We start from the raw sequence: 12111 nt of genomic DNA, 5'->3' as shown, positions 1-12111 counted from the left end.
TACTTCCCAAAGCAGAGCATAGTGGTGCACACCTTTAATCCCAGCACTCATGAGGCAGAGTTAGGTGGATCTCTTTTAAGTCTGAGGCCAGCAGGGTCTACATAGTGAGTTCCAGGCCAGCTAGAACTACCATGTGAGACCCTGTTGAGACCCTGGCTAAAAATTAAGACACCAAAATATTCCTCGAGATAATGGGAGTTATATAGAAAACAAAAATGGTAAAGAATTCCTGCCAAACAAATGACTCCAAGCAGGACTTCTCAAGGGATATACTCCTGTTCACTGGATTGTGCATGGTGTGGCTAAGGGGTTGATGCAAGCTTGCTAACATCCACACATGCCTTCCACACAAGGAGACTCTGAAGGAGACCTAACCAGACCTCACTGGTATTTAAAACAGAGTCTCTCTCTCTCTCTCTCTCTCTCTCTCTCTCTCTCTCTCTCTCTCTCTCTCTCTCTCTCTCTCACACACACACACACACACACACACACACACACACACACAGAGTCTCTCCCTCTCTTTCTCTTTCACACACATACACACATGGAGTCTCTCGACACACACACACACAGAGAGAGAGAGAGAGAGAGAGGAGAGAGAGAGAGAGAGAGAGAGAGAGAGAGAGAGAAGAGAGAGAAGGGAGATTAGGCTGTATGGGTAACACCGGACTGGAAGAGACAGCCCAGGAAGGCTACGGAGAATGATGACCTTCGTCTAAGAACATGAGCCTGTGCCTATGAGGAGACAGGTTAATTAAATAAAGAAAAAGATTAGGGCGGTCAGGGATGAGCTGAGAGGGAGAGGAGCAGGTACAAAGAGCAGAGTAGCAGTAGAGACAAAGCAAGAGGCTGACGGCACTTGAGCTCCTCAGGACACTGGAGTTGGGGAAACTCATTGAACAGACCCTGCTCACCGGTACAGGACACACATCAGCCTGTGGTGTGCCGTTCCTGCGAAAAATCTCAGAATTTTTACAGAGTAGGTGGTTTTTGTTTTTGTTTTCAAACACAGGCTCAAATTAAGACTACATACAATGGTAGAAAGTACCTGATGGCCAGCAGGAGATTTCACCATAGGAAATGTGTGTGGCACAGTCGAGGTTGACTGACCTAGGTTACCTTTATTTTTTCCTACATATGCAGCAGGCTTACATATATAAAGCAGTCTGCTTTCCTGGCCCCTCCATGGATGTTTCTGTTCTGTTAATGCATCTGCTGTCCTTAGTTAGTAAGATACAACCTAACTCCGAAACGACTGGAAAAGGAAGAGTTCAAAGGACTCAGTCATGACTGGTGATGGTTTGGGAAATTAAAATCAGCGAAAGTAGCCCTCATTGTAGAGTGGAAACCTAAGACCCAAGGCAATCACACAAGTAGAATCTGGTCTTCATGCTCTCCTCAACAATAACCCACCTCATGCAGTCTCGATGTGAACTGATAACTTACCAAAAGATGCCACTGAAACCAGGCATTGTCTCGGGCACCAATGTTCCTGTCATACGGCCGATATCCATAGAGGTGGCAGCACTGTTCACCAGCCAGGTGCCATTGAGGAACAGAGCATACCGCAGGAGAGTAGCAACATAAAAGCTGTGTTGAAAACTTTCACCCAGAAGTACCAGGGTACCAGTGTGGCAGGACGATGCTGATGAGCACGACAGTTGGCTTGTAGTACCTATGTGGAGAGATCAAACACTGAGTGTGTAAACAGAAGTTTCTGTCCTGCTGTCCTGCAGCCATTTAGTCCCAAATAAACAACCTGCCATAGGCCAAGCAGCTTCTTTATTAACCAATGTAGCAACACATATTTACAGCATACAGAAAGACCATCCCACAGCACTTCTCCTTTTCTGTCTGATCAAAAAGAAGGTTTCATTTTGATATAGTAAATTACATATAACAAAACAGTTGTCAGGCAAGAATTATAGTTACAATATGAGTCTGTGGAGAGGGCCACAAGCACACTTGAGAGGTTCACATTCACTGGGCTGGGCTGTCTTTTCTCCTACATTAGGAATACAGGAGGGTGTGTGTTATCTCACTCTTTACACACACACAACACACACACACACACACACACACACAATTTATATGAGTGCTTTGCCTGCATGTATGAATGTGTATCACTTATGTACAGGTACCCAAAGAGGTCAGAAGAAGCATTGGACATTGGATCTCCTGGAACTGGTTTTACAAGTTGTGAGCCACCATGTGGGTGCTGAAAATTGAACTTGGGTCATCTGGAAGGACCCAAGTCATTGAGGCATCTCTCTAGTCTTCCACCACCAGGACGAGCAGGGCCAGGTGGGCCTGTTGTGGAATATTAGTTTACACACCATAAAAATGTGTCTCTGCCTATGGCACCTTCTGATTGGTTAATAAAAGGCCGAACAGCAATAACTAGGCAGGAGGTATAGGCGGATTTCTGGGAGAGAAAGAAGAGGAGGAGGAATCTAGGTGCACAAGAGACACCAGGAGACGTGGAGAGAAACAGGAGGTGCAAGATGGAAGAGAGTAACACCATGTCATAGAACGTAGATTAATATAAATGGGTTAATTTAAGTTAGAAGAGCTGGTTAGGACAATCCTAAGCTATAGCTGAGCTTTCTTAATTAGTAAGAAGTCTCCACATCATTATTTTGGGAACTGACTGGTGGGACAGAAAAAGACTCGTTACATGGGCCTGTGGGTGTCTTCAGTCAGCTCAGAACTTGAGGTGCCAGGTGGCCTGTGGGTGTCTTCCGCCCACCCAGTCATCTCCAGCCTTATCAATAGGCCATGGGTCTGTGGACTAGAAACCTATTGTTTATTTTCACAAAGGGTAAGGCCATGTTGGCCAAACCAGTCAGGATGAAGTCACAAACTCATCTGAGAAGTCCACTGCCTGGCTCTTGTCTGGTTGCCTTTGAGATCCCTTCTTGAGTCCACCTCCATCTTTGACACAGAATGTGTGACGAGTGTTCATTTCCTGCTACCACCCCCAGATCTTTGCTCTGCTTTCCAGGAGGCACACTGAGGGCCCTTGACCCCCGACAGCTCTGTCCCTTTGGAGGTTGACCACTGACATTCCAAGGGAATTGATTGACAGCTGTTAAGCAGTGTTGTATTCAACTTGTACTGCATCATCTGCATCCTGCTCCTTCCCTTTCCACCTTAGGTCTGCTTGCCTGGCCTGGTCTTCCATATCCAACTTGTTTCCCTGGCCTCCACCTGTCAATCAAGGGCTACTTTCAACTGTGTTGGGTAAGCCTCTCTGAAGCATATCTCTGCCCCACGATACCACAAGAATCGCTGTTGTTTCTGAGGCTGCTGTTTTCAACAACTCTTCCCTTGGATCCCTACTAAGCGGTCTTGGTCTCCATGAACCTTTCACAGTACAGACAGTTTTTTGCCTTGCTTCTAGTACTTGCATACCCGACTATACTACAGGCCTTCCGGGGAAGAAGGACTCCATTACTGTACTATTGTGTTCATGACTATTCTAGATCAATGAATATTTGTCACATTCAATTTGTTTCATGGAAATATCTCAGAAAGGAAAAAACAATATCCATGCTTGTGGCCTGTGAGATGTTAGTGAATTGTGTTTTGGAACGATTGTAAGTTTGCAAACTGAGTAAAATCCTTCAGCTTTTGTTTTGTTTTGTTTTGTTTTTGTTTTTCAAGACAGGGTTTCTCTGTAGCTTTGGAGCCTGTCCTGACTAGCTCTGTAGACCAGGCTGGCCTCGAACTCACAGAGATCCACTGCCTCTGCCTCCTGAGTACTGGGATTACAGGCGTGCGCCACCACCGCCGCAAAGATTTATTTTTATTTATTATGTACACAGCAAGAGTGTGCCAGATCTCATTATAGATGGTTGTGAGCCACCATGTGGATGCTGGGAATTGAACTTGGACCTCTGGAAGAGCAGTCGGTGCTCTTAACCTTCTAGCCATCTCTTCAGCCCAGCTTTTATTTAATGTGTTCTATCAGAAAAAAGTAGGTCCCTAAACCCCAGTGCCCGGGCTCCACACCCCCAAGCCTGACTCACCTCCTCTGGAACATGACCAGCTTCTCAGCTTTGAGGTCAGACATGTCCAGTTTTCCACCCTTCTCTTTGACAGCCGGGTGTTTGCGCACAAGCAGCCAGCCACGTGAGAGAAGAAAAAGCCACGTCGGAATCGTGAGGGTCGGCGTGTGTTTCTGTGAACTTGTGGTGGACGCGGTGATCTCGGGCCCATTCATACACATCATTCTGGAGGGACAGGAAGAGGACCCCAGTACTGAGAAGAGATGCCCCCCCGGGGGCGGGGAATGCAAGGCCCAGATGTTGCAAAGATACAAGACCTCACCTCACAAAGTCATCAGGACTCCGGCCCAAAGGAGGCCTGAAGGAGCCCTCTTCTGCACACTTGCCCCTAAAGCTTATGTAGAAAGCAACTTACAGTTCCAGACCAGGAATCACTGCTGCTTCTTTGGTTGTGTGATGGGAGATGGGGTGGGGTGGCGGCAATGAGGTCACGAGCCCAGAGAGAAAGGCAAAGGACTACTAGTTCTTGAAGAAAGAAATGTGAGACAGGCTTCTCTCATGGAATACCTAATCATTGGGTACAGAGACTATGGGCAGTGTCCTGGCATCCGGATGCTGCTCTGTCATAAAGTACAGGGATATTCATCCTGATGCCTTTAGGAGTGACAGCTCACCGACCAGGGTCAGGCCAGTGTGTAACTCATGAGCCTCAGCCCATTCCCAAACGCCTCTGGCTTGTTTGTGACTCTTTCTACTCTCTTTCAAAAATGCATCAAGGTCTCTATTTTGGTTTTGTTCCACAAGGACATGAGGAGCCTTTGAGGGGGTGATTTGTTATAGTAGAAATGACTAGATATACAAGGTGAGAACCTCAAATCTAGCCAAGACTGAGGACTGATTTGATTTCCTCTTGTTGAGATTAAGAACCCATACCCCAGCTATCTGAGCCATTGCTGAAGTCTGACAGCAAAACAGGCCCCTGATGCCTTTCCCCTGTTTCTGTTATGACTTTGCTCAGCAACTTCAATAGTTGCTTACCCAGCAAGACAGTCACTCATAGGACCAGAGTGTTTACCTGTCCGGTCTCTTAGTGACCAAGTGTAAATGGGTTCAATCTCCTAAGAATATTGGGATTTAATACGTTCATTTATGTCACAAATGCTAGCACTCTGCTTGCCATTGAAATGTTCTTATTATCTGCAGCAGAATCCCCAAGTCTGTGGCCTATTACTTCTGATCCCATTGGACTCCTGAGATAGGCACCTTACAGCGTGAGTCTATTGTTCACCGAATGTTAAAGAAACCAGAGTCAAGCTCGGTGGTGGTGATGCACGCCTTTAATCCCAGCACTTGGGAGGCAGAGGTGGGGATCTCCAGGTTCAGGCCAGTCTGGTCTACAGAGTGAGTTCCAGGATAGCCAGGACTACACACAACATGTTACATGGGAACTTTGGGAAAACAGTAACCCTACAATTGGAGAGTCTTCAATTAACTCCTAATTTCCATCCCGCTGACTCTGAGACGTCCCATGCTGTGTGACCTCAGTACTGAGCATGCACTGTGGGGACCGCAGGAAAATGAGAAGGATAATGGCTGTCCTGTTGGCTCCTCTTCAGGTGCTAACTCGCAGTACAATCCTCGAGCCTTCACGTAGACACAGAGCCTCTATCAGCAGCTTCTCACCTGGAAAGCCATGGTTTGGCTATGATGAGGAAGAGCCTCAGGGCAGCCTGCTTTATAGGTTCGGTGGCTCCACAGCGATGCGCCCCGGCCGTGAATGCCCAAGCAGCAACCCAACTGTAGAACATTCCTGTCAGGAGACAGCAGGGACATCACCAACCATTGCAGGTTCCGTCAGGCCAAGGACGCAAGGACCCTTCCCCGACTCTGGTCTACTGTTTCTTCAGAGGTTAGTGAAGTTCCTTTCCCCAAACTCTGGAATGCCTTGTCTTGTTATCTTGTGCTTTGAACACTTGAGTAATCCCATCATGCCCGGCTCTCTATCTAGAGATGGAAGTAAGATCAAAGGCCCCAGAAATAGAGAAAGGAATCTAGACAGGCAACAGTACTCTCACTGTCTGTCTGCAGGGGCAGTACCTCCGAGCCTGTCAACTCTGACCTTCCTCTAAGGTGTTCAGGCCACAGACTAGTCCTCTGTGCCTTGAAAAACAGCCAACCAGAGCAATTTGGTTTGATCAATTACAACAAAACCCCAATTTTAAGAGACACTAAGAGATCACAGGTCTGTGCTAATCACCAGTTATGACAACAGCATTCCAGTATGCTGGCAGATAACATGCCCATATCAGGGTGAGTCAGCCCTGCAGAGTTATATGTTCACAGTGCCTGAGCTTATCAAGAATTTTAATATTTTCACAATTACTGCACACCTCAGGTGGTAGGTGTGATCACTTGAGCATCTTGAAGAAGTAGATCATAGAAAAGGTTAAGTGTTTACCCAGAATCTCTCACTATAGCAAAACCGTAGCCATTGGCACTGTTTCCAACTCTGTCATCCATCCCCCAAGATCCCAAATCTCTCCTTCGCCATGTTCCTCTGTCAGTCTGGATTGCTGGCTGCCAAACAATGCTGGGTAACACTAACTGGCGGCTGATGGTGCCTATATTAGGGCAAGTTAACTCTGTTACATTTGTAGAGTGGACTAAGGATGGCTACCATGTCCTTCCTGACTGTCTTTGAAGTCAAAAGCTTAGAAGATACAATTGTTAATAGGGAAGGAAGCAGTCTCCCCTTGCTATGTCCCCTGACTAATGCTGGACCATGAGGGCTTGGAGGAGACTGTCAACAGTCTGTGGCAGCTGGAAACCATGACTCCTTAGAGGCCAAGGAGTGTAGTTCAGTTGAAGTCACAATACATTGTATAAAATTGTCTTGTGTCCTTCCAGACCAAGAAATAACACTTCCCAAATAACAGCCTCTCCCTCTCCTGCCCCACCCATTTCTTCTTGGGATTACCACAAAGGCCGCAGAGCCAGTGTGCAGCGAGGGAAGGCTCTGGTCACAGTCCCTCTGACTGGGACCAGACCCAAGTGACTTACTGCTTCTGGCTGTGTCTAGATTGAGCTCTTCCACATCCGTGACCTGACCCTGAACCACAGAGAGCCAGAGTCTGCAGGTGCAGGAGGAAAGAACGGGCTTTGGCCAAAGCTCTCGGTGGAGCACCCGGAAGTGCTCATGTCAGTTCAGTTCACAGGTGTCTCTGGTACATTAGTTTGGCAAGCACAAGCAGTTAAGTACAAGGGGATTGGGACGAGAACCCAAACACTGTGTGCCCTGTCCTTCTCGCCCCTTGACTGTCAAATAGACAGCTTGTTCAAATACATTAGTTCCATGACCCCCAGGGAAGGACTGCTTGTGGTCATAGTGGTTATTAAACAACATCTTGTAGCATTGTTCTAAGAAGTGGCTGCAGGGTTTTTTCCCCCTTAGCCTCCATGTTAATATCCCTGCAGGAGGCTCTCTAAGTAGCGTGAGTTAGGAGTCACCCTGGGAAAACACACAACTAACCTAAGGATGTGACCTTCCTAATCACGACAAAGCATTGTTGTCCCCATTTGGTGCCTGGGAAAACTGAGGTCCTGAGGAAGGGGTCCTCCCTTTGTGTTTCCCTGGCACCTACAGAACTTCTTAAGATGAATCTCCAAGGCCAGAGTTCACCTACTGGAAGGTACTAAGAGGTCGAGAGCAGGGCAGCCAACTTCTACATCACTACCCTCTTAGAAATAGCTACCAGAAATGTCCTGTGTCTTCCAGAGAGGGACCCCTGGTTTGTCATTCCTCAGAGGACAGTAAGGGCCCGTCCCACAGAGTCCTGTTCCTTCTTCCTCATCCAGGAATCAGGAGTCAGAGGTTGAACCACTAAAAGCACAGATATGTGTCCAGGGCACCCCTGGACCAGCCCTGGACCAGCCCTGGACCAGCCCGCCCAACCCCTCCCAGCCCCGCACCCAGCCCTACACCAGCCCTGCCCCAGCCCTGGACCAGCCCTGAACCAGCCCTAGACCAGCCCTGCACCAGCCCTGAACCAGCCCTGACCACCATGCACCCCTGAACCAGCCCTGACCAGCCCTGGACAGCCCTGACCAGCCCTAGACCAGCCCGCCCACCCGTCCAGCCCCGCCCTGCCCAGCCCCGCCCCAGCCCCGCCCCAGCCCCCTCAGCCCCGCCCCAGCCCGCCCCAGCCCCGTCCAGCCCGCCCCGCACCAGCCCACACCCATGGATCCTGAGGGCTGAGCTAGCAGGCAGTGGACACAAGTGGAACTAGCTTCCTTGTTAGAGCAGTCTGATGGCCAGGGTTTCTCAAGACTTTATTCTCTGTGCCTGGCTGTCCTTGGTTGGCAAGAGGGTGGATAGGAGACCGGAGAAGAGTAGCGTTAGAAGTTCTTGGCCCTTTGTCCTACGTGGTCCTCAGAGACAGGCAAAACTAGCTGCGGGGAATGGAAAGTAAACCATTTCTCAACCCTCTTTTTTCATTTTAAGAACTTCTTGTTGACTGACAGGACCCACCTGGAGCAACAGAGCCACACACCGTGCACTTGGGCTGTATGGGGCGGCTGCCTCACCTTTCTCTGGGCCAAACAAGCTTGGCCTGGCCAGAAGCGGTGTACAGATATTTTTTGTGGGTTACCCTTTCTATGTCTTCCTCTCCAATGGTCCCCTCTGAACAGTCTCCCCTTGCTCTGCCTCCGACTAAGCAAATAGCCATGGGCCCCTCATCAGGCTCCCATGCCTCCCAGTAAAGGTCTTAGGTTTTGTTGTTTTTTGTTTTCCCCCCGAGCTGAGGATCGAACCCAGGGCCTTGTGCTTGCTAGGCAAGCGCTTTACCACTGAGCTAAACCCCAACCTAGGCCTTAGTTTTCTTGTGGCAGACAATGGTGAGACAGGAGCTTTTGAACAGAAACTTTTCCGGAGACTGCCAGTCTCTGGCATTGGTTTGTCCCTCCCTCGACCCTTCGTAGGCTTTGACACCCATGTTAAAGGATTCCCATAACTGACACTCCGCATCCCAATCCACGAGCTCTGCTCCCAGTCTAGTTATCTCAGAAAATGAATAGAAGGTTTGAAAAATCTGGACAGATTGTAGCTACTTTTCTGAGTCAGAGCCTACCTCATTAAAGAGTAGGGGGAAAGCTGGGGTGTAGGCTCAGGACAAAGGGTTGGGGTGATTACCTGTGAGGCAGGTGTAGACTTGCAGGAGGAACCAGTTGTGATCCCATACAGCGCCCCAAGTGCAGCAGAGCCATGAGGATGATGTTTCTCCAGACGTACTCCAGCTTGGGCGGGGGCCCCTCCTCATCCTGGTAGCTGGGTCATGTATGTCTTCTTTCATTTCAGGACGGATGTCTTCTGAGTGGAAGGGTGTCTTCTCCACTTTCTCTTCTGCACTCTGCTGACCCAGGAGTGAGGTTCTTTGAGGGTGGTGCCACAGCTGCTAGAGATCTTCAAAGAGAGGGAGTGGAGAGTCAAGAGCCGGTACATGGAGGGTACCAAGGGGTCTGTTTCCCTGTTATACAGCCAAGGCGGTAGAGGCACAGAGACCCTGGGCCCAGTGCCCAGACCATAGGAAAACAGCGTCCACCCTAGATGGACAGAGAAACATTCCCAAAAACTATACAAAATGGGTTGACAATAAAACCAGACCTCAAGGTGAGGGGGCAGCATGGGGGGGGGTAAAATATTTGTACCTCAAGCAACATTTAAAGGAAAATGCACATGTATGTAGAAAGGTACTGGCTGGTGGGATTTTTCTTTAAAGTCAACTGCCAAAATAAACTCCACATTCCTCACTTGGAAGGTCATACAAATCCAAACAGATGTCCAAGATGCCTCTGCAGCTCCCAGCTCTGGCCCCTACAAACCGTTCAGCAGAATCCACCCGGTGCCAGAGATCCTGTGCTGTGGGGGTCATTGGTGGAAGCTGACCTCTTGTGGTATGTGGGCTGTCATCTTCGGCTCCCTGGAGGCCTGGGTCCCGTTCTGAAGGCTGCGGTGCAGTTTGGGATCCAGGTCTGCAGCGACTGAGGATGGATGGAACTCCGATCCAGAGGTCACTGTGTGCCCTGTACCTGGCTAGCTGTAAGGGTATCACCACTCGATCCTGCTGCGTGCGGATCTCTCCAGGCTCAGGATTTAAAGGGTAGCAGAGCTGGCAGTTGGTGACTGTGTCTGGTATTTGCTCAGACAAGCTTCGTGATTGCCAACAAGGGATAAAGTGTTCAGAGCTGCCTAGTTAAGGCTGACCCGTGAGTGGATGAAGGCTGAAGGTGTGAGAGGGGAGGGGACAACCAGCATAGCCTGCAGTCAACTAAGGTGAGGCCGTGGGACACTGCACATACTGAGAGAGGGCCACCTTTGTCCCAGTTCCTAGAGAGGTAGGGGGATTTGTTGCTATCTTGTCTTCTCAGCTTTGGCACCCAGAAAATCTACTGCCCCCTGGCAGACACCTTTGCTCCTCTCTCCTTGGTTTCACATCTATGGACCCTGGGTCCCTGCCAGCATCTTGGCTGGGGGAAGCTGGGGTCCAGTTCTCCAGCTTCAGAGGGTACACAAACTGTTCTCAAGATGGGGGAAGACTGAGTCGAAACCCAAGGCTGGCACAGGTGCTTGGCAAACGTGTCACCCTGGGGGCGGTTGCAAGTGGGGACATCTCACCGGTGTCCATCACAATCCATCTTCTCTTTCCATTCACCAGGTGTATTGTGTGTGTGTGGGGGGGGGACTGGCCTCCACCCCCAGATCTCAGGACAAGAGCAGGTGCATAGCCTTATTACTTAGCACCAAAGGCCGGGTAGTGGCTCTTCCCCACCCACCTGCTCAGGATGGTTACCAGAAATCCAGAATGCTCTGACCAGCTCACACCTACAGTCACATGCACAGAGCTGAGTGCCTGAGCCCACGCTCAGTCACAGGGACATGTTTCACAGAAGACAGCCACCTCCAGACATTAGTATCCAATCCCTTCTCTATGTTCCTTCCTCCGGAACATCTGTTTCAGCAGGGAGGTGCAAAGGGTCTTCCATCAGGTTGGAATTTGGGAGTCTTCTATAAGGAAAAGGCAGGAATCCCAGACAGGTGTTTACAAGCAGCAGAGGTCAAACATTTGCATGCGGAATAAGAACAGTGAGCAGGTATTGAGTGATTCTTACAAGCTAACTTAAAAGCTTTTGCTAAAGTCTCCCCATGACCTATGATTCCATTGTAAGGAGGGGAAATTGAGACATGGAGATACCAAATAATTTGCCCGTTTGTCCCAGGAGAACTAGGGACAGATCACAGCAGTGTGATGCCAGGGTCCAAGCCCTCAGACCCCCTGCTCAGAATGATGCTGCTCCAGAGGCCCAAGACAAGCAGACTTTACAGCCCATCTTCACCAGCTCCATGGCAGGGCAAGGAAGCTCAGACTTCAGGGCTCTGCACTCACAGGGTCTCCTGAGACAGACACTTTTGTTTCTAGGCAAAGGAAACTGTATGAGGGCAAACATGTCCAACTCCTTATTCTGTGAAGGCTTTCCTGACCCCTCCCTCTCTTGTCAAATGGTGGGGACTCCACTGTTCCTTTTGCTTTTCCACATGCTTTGCTTTGTTCACAATTTTATTTTAACAGTATATTGAGAATTGTTGCACTGGGTGTGATGGTGCACACATTTAGTCCCAGGACTAGGGAGGCAGAGGCAGAGCAGAGGCAGGAGGATCTCCTTGAGTGTGAGGCTGGCCTGGTCTACAGAGTGAGTTTCAGGATAGTTAGGGCTATACAGAAAGGGCCTACCTGGAGAAAACCACACACCACACACACACACAACACACACACACACACACACACACGAACTGTTTGCAAGCACATCTCACCTATCAATAAACCGTAAGCTTCCTTTATGGCAGGAACCCTGGCCTTGCCTTGCTTTTCCTAGTTCATTACAGAATTTCTTACAGGCATTAATTACTCAATAAACACTTCCCAGAGAAGAGAGATGAGTTATGGGATATGATGAAGGATCTGAAAGAATTATAATTTGCTTGAAATACGATTCATGAATGAGAGCTGGAGAAACCTGCTACCGTAGTTGTGGAAGTAGGCATGGT

The 12111-nt window shown here is 49.1% G+C and overlaps 1 pseudogene; it reads right to left on the bottom strand.

Annotated features, from left to right (window-relative positions):
- Positions 1–1446: 1446 nt before the first annotated feature.
- Positions 1447–9978, bottom strand: LOC114706444 (annotated as a pseudogene).
- Between the last annotated feature and the right edge of the window lie 2133 nt (positions 9979–12111).

The sequence above is a fragment of the Peromyscus leucopus genome, unplaced genomic scaffold (genome assembly GCF_004664715.2).
Source record: "Peromyscus leucopus breed LL Stock unplaced genomic scaffold, UCI_PerLeu_2.1 scaffold_711, whole genome shotgun sequence".
In the NCBI taxonomy this organism is placed as follows: domain Eukaryota; kingdom Metazoa; phylum Chordata; class Mammalia; order Rodentia; family Cricetidae; genus Peromyscus; species Peromyscus leucopus.
This window is presented reverse-complemented; position numbering and strand designations above follow the sequence as displayed.